Source organism: Protopterus annectens, chromosome 3.part1 (genome assembly GCF_019279795.1).
Source record: "Protopterus annectens isolate FY-2018-M chromosome 3.part1, PAN1.0, whole genome shotgun sequence".
NCBI lineage: Eukaryota > Metazoa > Chordata > Ceratodontiformes > Protopteridae > Protopterus > Protopterus annectens.
The window spans coordinates 1,470,906,357-1,470,921,482 of NC_056732.1; positions in this window are offsets into that span (position 1 = coordinate 1,470,906,357).

The following is a 15,126-nucleotide window of genomic DNA, read 5'->3' on the forward strand; positions in this document are numbered from 1 at the left end:
TCAAATTTCTGTGTGAATCAGGGGCTTCACGGACCCTGATACATCCTTCCAAACTACCAGAAGACTCAGAATCACCAGATTACATACTAGTGAAAGCAGCTAATGGACAGCTGTATCGGGAGCCACTCTCCCACGACATAGCAATAACTGACCCCGTTTCAGGAATGACCCAGAAAAGCAAAATTGTTGTTTCTGCAAAATGCCCAGTGAATCTCTTGGGCAGAGACTTGATGCAGATATTTGGCATAGCCATAGTTCCAACTATGCAGGGTATGGAAGCACAGTGACAAATGGATACTTTTGTAGTGCGACCGGAGGGTGAAACATATTATTGGTACAGCCAGGACTTAGTTATGACTGGTCCAGGGGCGGTAACCGAAGAACTGATGAACGTAGCCATCAGTAAATCCCCCTCCCTTGGCACTGACAGACAGCATTTGTTGCATTGTACTCTATATTACTGAAACAGACCAGGACCTGATAAAGAATATGAGCAAGAGTTGTTTAAAAACCATGCTAATAGGCTAGTATTACGAAATTTGCACTGGGACACAGAAGGAAACAGTGTAATAAGCTGTTCATTGCCCCAGGAATTTTTAGCACTTTACAAATCTAATCAATTACCACATGTAAGCTTAACTAAAAATAGAAATTTGAAGTGGGCAGACTTAGGAGGAAAAAGTCACAAGGTGGGAAAAACAGACAGAGTTAGAACTCTCTGAACAGGGAGTACAGAAGCAGAAATTGAATTGGATAACACAGACGCACCCAGCTGTGCACTCACAGGCAAGTGAAGATAGCTGAGTATTACTCTTACTGGAGGAAGAGGAAAAAGCCTTACGAGACATACCAGAGACTCTCTGGTCAACAGGGAAATCAGATGTAGGACTTATTCGTACAGCAGGACCAGTTACTATTACACCAAAATCAGCATTTAAACCTCAAAAAAGACAGTATCCCTTAAGAAAGGATGCAGAGATAGGGATCAAACCTATAATAGCAGCCTTACTTAAGGAAAGAGTCTTAATAGAATCTCCTGATTCACCATGTAATACACCCTTATTTCCTGTTAGGAAAGCAAACGAGGAATGGCGTATGGTCCAAGATTTACAAGCTGTGAATGATGCAGTTATACCCAGGGCACCAACGGTGCCAGATCCACACACCTTATTGAATGATTTTGAAACCTCGACAGAAGTATTTTTCTGTGGTAGATATTAGCAATGCATTTTTCTCGATACCGATACACCCAGACAGCCAACATTGGTTTGCATTTACATTTCAGGGGAAACGGTATACATATACAAGACTACCACAGGGATATTGTGAAAGTCCAACGATATTCGCACAAGAAATGGCAAGTAACCTGGTGGGATTTATCCCACCGAAAGGTAGTCAGATTTTACTTTATGTAGACGACATTCTGCTGGCAGCCCCCCCCAGCAAGAATGCAGAGAGGATACCATAGCATTATTACAATTTTTAGCTACTCAAGGACACAAGGTAAACAAGAATAAACTGCAACTTTGGAGAAAACAGGTTAAATACCTGGGATATGTAATATCCAAAGAAGGCAGAATATTAGATGAAGACAGAAAAACAGCAATATTACAAGCACCTAGACCAACTACCAAGAAGGAAATGATAAACTGCAACTTTGGAGAAAACAGGTTAAATACCTGGGATATGTAATATCCAAAGAAGGCAGAATATTAGATGAAGACAGAAAAACAGCAATATTACAAGCACCTAGACCAACTACCAAGAAGGAAATTATGTCCTTCCTGGGAACTACTAACTTTTGTCGGAGTTGCTTACCAAATTATGCTTTGGAATCTGCTCCGCTGACTAATTTGATATTCAAAAAGCCGATGGCAGCACAGGATTTATTACAGTGGACACCAGAAGCAGAATCAGCTTTCTGCAAACTGAAACAACTGATAGCATCTTCCTTAGTTTTAGGATTACCAAACTATCATAAGCGATTTTTCCAAACTGTAGACTGTAAGCAAGGTTATATGACATCAGTGTTAACACAACAGCATGGGGACAAACAACACCCCATAGCTTACTATTCATCACAGTTAGACCCAGTGGCGCGATCCTTGCCCCACTGTGTACAAGAAGTAGTCGCAGCTGCAATGGCAGTGCAGGCTTCAGCCTCAGTAGTATTGTTCCACCCTCTCACATTGAGAGTGCCTCATGCAGTCGCGATTATTTTACTGCAAGAAAAAGTAGCATATCTTTCTCCTGCTAGACATCTTTCCTGTATGACTATACTGTTGAGCCAACCTCATATGACAATTATACGATGCACAACTTTGAACCTGTCAACCTTGCTCCCAACCCCTGCAGATGGCAAACCACACTGCTGCCTGCAGGAGATTGAGCAAAAGACACTACCTAGAAAAGATCTTACAAATGTTCCCTTGGATGATGCCGAGATGACATACTATGTGGACGGCTCGTGCAGGAGGGGTCCTACAGGACAGAATCTATTGGGGTATGCAGTAGTTTCTGATACTGAGATTTTAGAAGTGAAGTCTTTACCACACAACTTATCTGCACAAGCAGCAGAATTGATTGCCTTGACGAGGGCATGTACCTTAGCAAAAGGTAAGAACGTGAATATTTTTACTGACAGTCAGTATGCTTTTTCTACTGTACATGTTTTTGCGCAGCAGTGGAAAAATAGAGGAATGATAACATCTACTGGTAAACCAATTAACCATGCGCAATTTATTTTAGATTTGTTAGATTCTATTCAGTTACCTCAGAAAGTAGCTATTTGCAAATGCGTAGCTCATACCAAACAACAGGATAGAATTTCAAAAGATAATGCGAGGGCTGATACAGCTGCAAAACAGGCAGCTTCAGCTTCAGAAGTTTTTCTTTTGAGCAAGGAATTACAACCTTCTGAGATTTTAGATTTAGAAATGTTAAAAACAATGCAGACACTTACTACAAATGTAGAAAAACAGAAGTGGATAAAACGAGGAGCAATCCTTGAGAAGGGACTGTACATCTCCAAAGAGAAGAAACCAATCTTACCATCTAACTTGTTTAGATATGCAGCTTTGTTGAGCCATGGGCAGAGCCATGTCTCAACAGGGGGGATGGTACAGTTAGTGAATCGAGTGTTTACGACGTATGGATTTACTAATTACACAAAAAATTTTTGTGCAGCATGCCATGTTTGTAACAAGCATCATGCACAAGGGGCATTGAAACCTAAGCAAGGGAGTTTCCCTACACCACCGTATCCATTTCATACTATTTGTATGTATTTTATAGAACTGAACAAATGCGAAAATAAGAAGTACTGCCTTGTCATTATAGATATGTTTTCCAAATGGGTGGAAGCTTTTCCAACTAAAAATCCAGATGCAGCTACTGTTGCAAAGGTCCTTGTTAAAGAAATTATACCTAGATTTGGCATACCGGAAAAGATTTATAGTGACAATGGCACACACTTTGTAAATCAAACAATACAACAACTTAGTCGCTATTTCGGGATATCGTTGAAAAACCATTGTGCGTACCACCCCCAATCTGCAGGATTAGTAGAGAGGCATAATGGGGTGTTGAAGAGTAAACTTTTAAAATTGATTAGTGAGACACAAAAGAACTGGGTGCACTGTTTACCTCTGGCACTGTTGAGCATGAGAACTGTTTCAAATGCAAAAGGATTAACTCCTTTTGAAGTTTTGTTTGGGAGGGCATATTATACACCTCAATGGAAACCTCTCATGCCTGCAGAGCAGGAGGCTGACAGTTCACTTGCAGGGTATATGAGGCGATTTTTGAATAACAAACTTTTGCAGTTAAATTCTGTTTCAGATAAAGAGCAAACGAAATCGGAAGCAGCAGTAGCCCCAGGCACCTGGGTCTGGGTGAAAATAGTGAAGAGAAAAAATTGGAGTTCTCTGAAGTGGGAAGGGCCATACCAGGTACTACTGTCGATACCCACTGCAGTCAAGATCGCGGAGCGAGCATCCTGGATTCACTTGACACACTGTAAACTGGTTAAGAACTTTGAACTGGACAAAAACCTTGTTACTGTTGTACAACGAGAACAAAATGACCAGGTATAGAGCAAATAGAGACACTGAACAACCTCAGAAAACTTGCATGATTATTCTGGTAGCTATGCTAATAACATTGTTCTTTTTGTTGTGGCCTTTCCTTTTTCCTGCCACAAAAGTTGAACTGATTAAACGTGATGAACCAAACATAGACTGGCACCCGAACTTTAACACTTATCAGGCAATTACACGTGTGTATGCTGAGACTTTTAATATTTCGAACTGCTGGATCTGCACAGCCATACCAACAGCATACGGGGGGTTATTAAAAACTGCTATCCCCCTAGGGGTCAATGAGACCTGGGAAAATCTGGTTTATGACACAGTATCTATTAAAGCATATGATAAGGTAGCACTGTATTTGCCTGTGACACAAAAGGGAATTGTATGTTTCTACAAGAATGACACAATCCAAGTGGGTTGGAGCAGGTGTAATGTGACTGTACAATATAAATGTTATACTAAAGCAAACAATCTGGGTGGAACTTGTAGTTCAGATTATGACTCATTTCTTAAATCCATGCATAGGAGTTTTGATCAAGTGCAACGTAATCCTGTACTTCTTAAACAGTTATCTGTAATAGATAGGAAAATGTTTCATGCAGGGCAGTCATTTCGTAACAAAGTAACTACTAAAGTAAAGGATTCTTATTTTGTGTGTGGTAAAAAAGCATATAAATGGTTACCTGAGAATTGGTCCAGCAGTTGTTTTTTTGGGGTACCTGGTCCCGGCCATACGACACACTGCAGTCTTGCCTCAGGGAAATATTTGAAATACCCAAGATGTGGCCAAGAAAGCTGTTAAAAAGCCTGAAAATCCAGTGGGACAGATCGAGGCGGGCTGGAAAGACCATCATACTGTGGGTACCAAATTGATGCACATGGACTTGAGTGATGCTGTTATATCATGGGCAGACATATTACCTGCATATGGCACAGTTAAATCGATTTGGGAGCTGCGAAAACTGTTTAAACTTCTTGAAGTAATGAGTAATGCAACTTTCTCTGCTCTTGAACTGATAACTGATGAACTGAATGCTATGAGAACTGTAGTGCTCCAGAACCGAATGGCTCTTGACTTCACCCTAGCGGCGAGGGGTGGTACGTGCACTTTAATCAAAAAAGAATGCTGTGCGTATATACCAGATCATCAGCACGAAATTAATGACCACCTTGAGGTGATACAGCAAGTGTCGGCCATGACCAAACCAGGCCCAAACCCTCTGACGGACTTTTTCCAGAATTTGTATGGGGGAGTGGGGTTCCATCCTAATGAACATCTTGATTGCCATTTGTGTGGGATTACTCCTGATAGGAGCTTGTGTTTGTTGTGGAATCCCCTGCATGAAAAAAATTATCAAAGAATTTATAGATATATCAGTTTCTGAGACTATGTATCAGAGTACTGAATTTGAAGAGCTGCTAGAATGTGAAACACTTTCATAAAGTTTTAAACTGAATGACTTTCTTAACTGCAAATCCTGAATGGAAGAAGTTAGGAAAAGAAGCAAACTGTTTATTCTTTTTGAAAATAGAATTAAAAAGTATTAACAGGGGGGAAATGTCAGAAAAATATGTATTAATGTGTGTATGCTTAGTGCTAATTAGAAGCTAAATAAGTTAACACATTTTTCATTCTATTTTATATGCACTGTTTTATATATAAACTGAGTTTCATATGAGACTGAAAAGATGCTTTTTGAAACTGCAGTGTGCTTTCTAAAACTTGCAAGATGCCCTCTGACCTAGTAATTGCTAGCACAGCAATATTCATGTTTATGCCTTTTGGAAATGTACTTGAGAAGCAGGTGCTTATCTGCTAGGTCAGGAGAGAATGAATGAACAATGCTATATCCTGTAAATGTAATGATTTTAAACAATCAGCTCTGTTCGAAGTATGAGAACATGTGCAGCTGCAGAAGCTTAGAGATAGTGTAGACAAAGGATTGTTAGAGAAATTAACTGCTTGCTTTGTGCTTGAATTAACCATAGTACCTTGAATGGTAACATTGCATGTATCTAACCGGTGGTAGCCAAGGCCACGTTGTTTTCCTTAGGAAGTTTCTCACAAAAAATTGATAAATCAGCAGAATCTTATGAAAGCAATTATTAGTAAATGATGATGACAAGACTTGTGATTTGTTACATCAGCTTGGTAGGCAATGCCTTATTAGAAAGTGTATAAAAATTAAAGTATTTCCTGTTTCTAGTTAGACAAACTCTGTATTAGCACGTTTTTGTCTCCTTGCTGCAAGATTAAAAGTGCCTTAACCTGAACCTACCATGTTTTGATAATTTTTAAAGTATATTTTTCCTTTGACAGTGGTAAAAGTAATGGCTATGGAAAAGCGTGCCATGTGAGTATCTATGAAAGAGGTAATTTACATCACTTTAACGCAAGGCTGCAGTCAATGTCAGTATAAGCATTTTTATACTGTTTGGCTTCATGCCTGCTAGCTATCAAGCCTTTACAATCAGACCTTATTTTTCAGAACAATCCGGGGGAGGAGTGGGGCATTATACAGGCAGCCGTGAAGATGGTTTGTGTCTTCACTGGTACACTGATAAAGAAAGCATTTTTGTATTTTTTTTGTATTATGGTCTAACACCTGCCCCAAGGTTGGGGAGAGGCATGTGGCCTGCTTCACTGCAGGAGCCACAGTATCAGGTGTGCAAAGTGCATGCTCTTGTACACTTGCACAATGAAGACTGGCACCACTTAGTGGCTTGGTGAGCCGCAAGCAAGCCACAGATTGCAGGGCTGCCTACTTCCTCCAAATGACTGTTACAGCCCATGGCCAGGTCTACCCTTCCCCCTAGGATAGGCATGCCTATCTTCCATGCCTGGTCCATTAAGTACCTGAACTGCTATTTGAACTCAGGCCAGGGCTTTATCCCTTTATATCACCAGGATGGCAGTGTGGCTAAATGCATGATATAAAAAACTGTCTGGCATCTTAGTCAAACTTGCAGAACCTGTGTTAGAAAGCCCATTTATCTGGAATGTGTAAATGGAAACAAGTAGTGTGTTCAAAAGAATGTGCTTGCTGTTAAACAGATGTTTGAAAAGGAACAGCTTATTAGCACTTCTAAAGTAAAATATTTGATACTGTGAAGACAGGAAAGACATTTAAAACAGTAAAGCAAGACTGCAAGGCTAACTTCTATAACTGAATAAATGAGAGTTGCTGGATATAATGTAAAGCTTTAAGATAGTGTGATCACTTTTTAGAAAATACTTTCAGAACTTTGGGTCTGTCTCAAGAGAGAGCTGTACCTGCATATTTAGCATACTCTGACCATTGAGTGGCATCATTAGGTCAAAAACTAATGACCTGTCTGTGCAAGATTTAAAAAATAGACAGTGTGCATGCAAAAAACTGTATGTACATAAAATTAACTTCACATTCACAGCTACATCTCATATACTGTATTATTTATTTATCTCCAGTTTGATAACCGGGGAGGTCCACTGAGCTCAAGGATCTCGTTTTCAGTGGTGGCCTGGGGAGAAAAGCTCCATATTACATACAAAAAAATCAAACTTATGATTATTTAAAACAAATGTAAATTATATGCTGAGATATAGCAAAATACAACTGAAAAAAAATGAATACTCTTCATGACATATATGTAGTTGCTTAGAGAGCCATTTGCACAGCATAAAGTTAAACTGAGGCAGTGGAATAAGCTGACAAATATTTAAAAACTATGAAGTTGTAAGTCTTCTGTTAGTAGTTGCAAAGATTGAATATTTGAAAGACAGAAGTCTAGGTTTAGTAGGATGTGGAAGAAATAAAGAAGGAAAGTGCGATGTGTACTAAGTATACATTCAAGATTCTGGTGAAAGAAGAGAGGGGCAGGTGAGTAGTAGAGAGGGAGGTGGTTGTTTAGAAGAAAAAGAAATCTGGTGTAAGTAGAGAGAGGCAGTTGTTTAGTAGCAAAAGTGGAGTGCACACACGTGTCAGGGATGATTATAGTAGCTAGTTAGCAGCATCTCTTAGCATGAACCTTATATGTAGGTAGAAAGGAAAGAAAAAACTTCCAGATAGGGAGAGAGAGTAGAGTTACAAAGCTATGTACAGTATTTACATTATATACATTCAAGGTTTTGATGTTATATTACGTTAGATTCAGAGAGGGGAAGCTGTAGAGGAAAAACAGCAAGGTGTAGAGGTACATGTGGAAGTACATGTATAGGAGAGAATTAGCAGAATAGGGGCATTAGCAGGATTAAGTAGGTAGGGTGCAATTACATTTCCAATTATGGGAGAGGTATGAATGGAGCTGGGATATGAAGTGTTCAAAGTTTTTAGAGATTCGTAGCAAGGGTGGGAGAGAGTTCCATTTTTTGGCTAAGGAAAAGGATAGGAGAAACTGGCCAGCAGGACATTTTGGTTTGTATACAGAAAGTAGATTTTGTTGGGCAGATCTCATGGGTCTGTGAGGTGTGTAAAATGGTAAGATATTTTCTAGGGCAGGGCATGCAGTAGGTTTAAAGATTAAGTTGTGGGCTGTAGTGAGTTGGAGGTAGTCAAGGTAGTTGGGAAGCTTTAGCCAGTTTAGCATTTGGAGAGAGATACAATGATGGGATGAGTGGTTAGATTTAGTAGCGAATTTAGAGATTTTGTTGCAACAGATTTCTAGTTTTGCAGAAATGGTGGAAGAGAGGTTTGTTAGTAGTGGAGCACTGTACAGTAGTGATGGTAGTAAGTAGGTCATGGAGAAAGTTTGCCTTGTAGAAGGGGAGAGAAAGTAAGAGTTTCTGTATAGCATACCAAGTTTCTGATGAGTTTTCTTAATATTTAGTTGGACATGTATATCGAATTTCAGGTGTTTAGCAATGGTAACCCCAAGAAGTTTTGCAAAAGGAATGACTTCTATAGTGGAGTTGGTATGGCTGATGATATTGAAGGATTGTTTGCTGAGAGATATGGCTTTTGAGGGGGAGAAAAGAAGGATTTTGGATTTATTGGCATTAAGGGAGAGATGGTTTTGAAGCATCCAGTTCTCTGTAGTTGTAAAGGCCAATTGGGTTTTTGCCTGGAGCTCAGGAAGGCTATGCGCAGAGCAGACTAAAGTGGAGTAGTCTGCATATTGCACTATTTGAGGGTTTGGAATTGCAGCGTAAAAACTATTGATGAATATATTAAAGAGCATTGGTCTGAGTATAGACCCCTGGGGACCCCGATTGGGGTAGGTAAGAAGGTTGAGTTACCAGTTTGCCATTTCACAGCCTGGGATCTGTCAGAGAGATAACTATTGAACCATATAAGGGATTTTTGGGAGAGATTGAGGTTAGAAAGGTGATTTAGAAGATGGATATGAGAGATAGTGTCAAATGCCTTGGATAGATCAAGAAGGGCAGTGGAGACAATTTTTCCAGAGTCCCGGGCATGATTAACTATGTCTAAGAAAGATAGGAGAGCAGTTATTGTACTATGGCCAGATCGGAAGCCGTGTTGTGTAGGGGTAAGGAGTTGATTATTGATGAGGTAGGGCATGAGTTGGTGGATGTATTTTTCAAGGATTTTTGAAATTGGGGAAAGAATGGCTATTGGTCAGAAGTAGAGATGCTATTATTTTTGCTTCCTTTGTGGAGGGGTAAAATAAAGGCAGCACACCATAATTTGGGGACATAAGATTCCTGGATAGACCTATTGATAAGAATGCTAATGGGGGTGACAATACCATCTGCAGCAAGCTTGAGAAAGAGTGAGGGAATATTGTCAGGGGCATTGGAGCATGGCTTAAGTTTGAGAGATGGGTTTTATATGAAAAGGGGGGAAAGGATTAAGAGTGGAGGGTTGGGAAGGGGAAGGGGAATTAGGATTGGGAGAAGGGGAGGAGATGTGGTTGGAGAAGTTTAAGTTCAGCTATAGATTTGGTAAAGAAGGAGTTAAAAAGGGTGACAATTTCTGTGTCAGTTTTATTGTTGTCAAGACAGGGATTGGATATGGTACCAGGGTACAAAAGAGAGTTGATGGAGTTCCAGAATTGTTTAGGATTTTTGGTGTGGGTAGCCTGTAGTTTGGTGTAGTAAGATTTTTATCATTTGTAACATGCTTTTTGGTTAGATTGCGGAGTTGCCTGTATTTAAGGAGGGTAACAGGGTGCTTATTTTTGTTGTAAAGTTTCCAGGTTTTGTCTCTTTGTTGCATAAGTGTTTTGGTGTCCTTTGTTAGCCAAGGGGAGGAGTTGGGTTTTATTTGTTTTGTTCTAGGTGGGGAATGGGCATTTAGGATGTCTAGGAAGGTAGTATTGAAGGAGTCTAAGGCCTTATCTAGTGGAAGAGTTTTTAGGTTGTCCCAATTTGTTAGTTTAAGGGTTTTTGGAGAATATAGAAGGGTTAAAGTTAGTAAGGTTATGAGTGTGAGTGTATTGGTGTTGGTGATGGGAGTGGTGAGTAGCTTGGTGAATGAAGGCTGGGAGATGGTCACTCATTGTGTCTGGTAGTATACCAGAGTGAGAGATCTTATTTGGATGGGAGACTAAGATCCAGTCCAAAGTGGACCCTGGGGGGTTGTTTCTGTTAGGTCTGGTAATGTCATTTATTAGTTGCATGAAATTAAATAGATTGACAGATAGGGAGGGGTTATTGTTATTGATTCTATTCCAGTCTATGTTCATGTCACCTAATATGTATGTCTCTAGTTTATTACACATGAAATATACAAAATATAAAACATATAAAAAACATAACATTTAACATACTGTATATAAAGATTTACATTTTAAAACAGAATAAACAGTCCCTTACATAACTTAATAATATTTAAACCTTTTACTAATAAACAGTAATTGAATTACAATTTCAAAGCATTAAGTTTCAACAGTGGATGAATAGATAAAAGTCATTCAGGCCTGGGGTGTTGTTAGCATTTAGTCTAAGTTGTCGCAAAAGTTTTTTATGTTCTAATCATGTTATGTTATGTTTTTTATATTTTTTTTATATTTTGTATATTTCATGTGTAATATAGGTAGGTCTCTTTAAGTGTTTATTGAAAAATTAATGAATCAGGATATGTAGATGGGTCTTCCCTACTTTATTTCTTTATATAGAATGTGAAGGCTAGAGTGAGATTATTATATTATTCTGATGATGTTCTAATAACAGGATGAAACTGCTTAATAAAATATTATTTCTTGACAACATTTGGCTCCTGACCACTTGACTCTAACGTTATCTTTTCATTGGTTACTGATCTGTAAGATCTAAGAGACAGCATTTCTCATTGTTTACAGCTGAAGAAGCAATGCCAGATGCTGAGGTGTTCCAAGTGTTAGATACAACCCAAGGTTGTTAGCTGGTAAGGCTACACACATAAACCTTCAAATTGCATACATTTAATTAACCATTAGGAAGTTAAGATTCCTTAGAATCCCATTTGGTATTGCATCATCAATGAAGTTCACAAAAGTGCTTTTACAGTTAAACAAACTGATGTTCTCTTATAATAGAGCTAGACACAATATGAGAATGCTAAGAGAACAATACAGATGTTAAATATAGTACACCAGCATCATTTAAAGTGAAAAGGGCAAATGTAAAATCTGAGTGATAAATCTGAAACACATGGGCCATATTCTAATATGAAATGCACTGAAATCTAAGTCAGAAAAAAAAAACAGCAGAACTTCTGTGCAAATACCAAGGTCAGAAGACACACATCCAATACAGAGATTCCCAGGCATGAAATACAGTTTTGCAGATTTGTACCTAATATGTCAGATATAGTATATTTCTAAGTACACAGTTGTTATAATACAATATGGAATAGTAACTCAGCTTTGAAGAAAAAAAAAATATTTAGAGATTTGCTAACATTAAAACACTATGCATGAATAAGATAACTGTATTGCAGGTAGAGTCCATAGGAGGTGTGATCCTACAAGAAACTAAGTTACCTATGAGCCAAGAGCATTTACAGATGCCAAAAACAGATAGTGTCATTTAGAAAAAGAACTATTAGCAATAATATATGGTTATACAAAATTCCATGAATATATAAATGGTGAAGGCATTCAGGTAGAAACAATCACAAGCCCTATATTTATAAGTCCTTGCACAAATCACCTGTAAGAGTGTAGATGAGGTTACATAATATACAAAAACATTATCTGAAAGACTAGGCAGGAAAGTGTGACGGAAAGCAGTTAAAGATTTTCACTGATGTACTGATGCTGACTTAGAAATGCAGCTACAAGAAGACATTGAAATGAAAGAATGGCCTGAATAAAAGTAATCTGAAAGGAAAGCAATTCTGTCATGCTTTTCTTTCAAGAAATAAATAAATAAACTATGCCCAAGAATTAAGGTTCAACTTTTGCAATATAGCAACTCTGAATCAAATGAGAAGAGAAATCTTTAGGAGGATACAGGATTATCAAGCTGAAAAGAAAAAGCTAGAGGTATGTTTCTGCCAGAAATACCATCTTATGCAAAGCATATAGATAAGAGTTTTACCAGATTTAATGCATACCATAACAACAATCCTATGGTGCAGATGCTAGCATATCCAATTCCTTATCATCCACAGAGCTGAGTCAACACTGAATTATTTTATTTTAGAGAAGAATGTCTGTTATATGACTAGATTATTCATCAAAGTTTACAAAACATAAGAACTACAAATCTATCCCAGGCCATTGGTAAATAATCATTGGAACAAAGTTATATCTTTGTTGGACACTTTGCAATAATCAATATTGTATCTCTGATAACTGATCTGTTAATTCTATATTTAATAACATACAGTGTATATAATTGAAAGTTAGGCTATTGTAAATATTGTATATAGTTGTTTAAAACGATATTTAAAAATATTATGTAAATGTTATTTTAATTGAAAAAAAACAACTTTTTAAAGAAAAAAGTTTACAAAATAACCAAACTGGGAGCCAAAAGTGTAAGTTTGATTAGTGCATTAAAATCCACGTTCTCTAAACTGATGATCCTCCTGTTCTCATATCTGACAATGATTTACAATAAGACAAGAATTTAGACGATCTGTGCATGAATGAGAATGCTGTAAAATAATATCCAGTCATCATTATAGTCAGTCAAATTGAAAAGCAAATAGAATCAGTTTCACAGAAAAGAATTATATGGGAATGAGCTGTAGCAAAAACTAAGAGGACCGGTTTTTCGTGATTCTGAATACTGGAATCCTCTGTTGAAAGAGCTCAGTCTCTTGCTAAATCAACTGTTGAGGAACAGAAGGTTGTAAGGCAAATTGCTTACTGTACTTAGCATTGCTGGTGTCTTAGAATCAAGATAATGTAAAGGAAATTCTGGAAAGAAATCATCAGACACAGAAATCCTCCTATGATAGAAACTGCAAAAAGCTAAATGACTTATAGGTTGAAGATAAATGCAAGAGTTCAAGAGCCATGAGAAAGACCACCTGCTTGAAGCTGAAAATGGAGGCAAGGCATTTGAACATAGATTATATGACAGCTGTAGGAAAGACAAGATAGTAATATATATATATATATATATATATATATATATATATATATATATATATATATATATATAGTGTAAGTACATGAACAGGACAAATATATCTAAATTCAAAGTCCAAGAAACAGAGCACAAAACCAGAAAAGTCACAACCAGTCTTATCGCATGAAAATATTGACTGTGCTTTCATAGACAAGAGTTGCATAAGGAAACTCCTGAAGTGGCGTTTCTGTGTGAAGCTGTAGTGCAACGTGAAGTGTCTTGAAAGGGAGACTAAAAATCCCACCTAAATCCTCTTGCATAAACCTTTAAAAAAACTGGACAGTTTTGTTCCAGAGATACAATGATTTTGAGGATGGAAAAAATTAATTTATTGAAATGCCTGTTGAAGTTATACAAAAGCTAGATATTTGTTTACATGATTCATGACATGCATAATGTAGTGCTAAGGTTAATTTTAAAAATCATCATTACAATAGAATGATTAATTTCAGAGCATTTGACCAACCTGCCGCTCTGGCAAGCTGTAGTTGAAATAATTAAAATATTTTTACTTGTCAGTGGTGCAGTGGTTAGCATTGTAGCCTCACAGCAAGACGTTCTCCGGTTCGATCCTTGGCTGAAGTGCCTTCTGTGTGGAGTCTGCATGTCCTCCCTGTGGTCATGTGGGTTTCCTCTGGGTGCTCTAGTTTTCTCCCACATTCCAAAGACATGCTGTAGGTGGATTGGACACTCCCTTCCGTGGAAGGTTGGGCGCTGGGCTGGCAACACAACACCGTAAAACTCTACTGCCAATCATAAGCAGACAGGTGATCTGCCGTGGCAGCCCCTAACCGGGAAAAGCTGAAAGAAGAAGAAGAGAGAATTGTGACTGCCGTTCTAGGTTGCAGTTCCCCTAAAATCAAAGCTAACTAACTAGTAACTAACTAAGCAACCACACACAGAGCTTTGTATTTAGATATATAGATAGATGCTGCTCTGAAGTATGTTAAAGAAATGAAATTGTGGAATTTTAAACTGAATTGAGCATGGCATTCTTTCCTTCATTTTGTGTCATGTAACTGCCTAGAACCTGGCTGACATATTCTAACATCTTTCCCCTACCCACTATCGAACCTCTTCTTTAAAACCTCCACAGATGCAGTATATTTATTATTACACATTGCTTACCAACTCACTGCTGCCTACTCCCCACTGTCCCATCTATACCCACTAACTCTCCCCTAGACTAATTTGAAAAGCTTTTCCTTAAAATGTCAATGAACCTGATATGAACTTGTCTATATTCTTCTCCTTTGACAAATTGGCTAGTATTTTTAGTTTTTCATTTCTTGTCTTATCTTCATTACACCTACAAGATTATCTCTACTAAACATACAGTATGAACAACAATCACATGTTACTACCTGCTATACTTTTAATTGTATGTCTAAACCACCATGCTTATGTAAATATCCTATGCAATCATATGTTATCTGCTATATTTTATAACTGTATGTGTAAACCACAATGCTCATGTAAATATTTTATATATAGTATGTTAGTAATTGTTTCTGGAGCTTTTCTCCCCAGGCC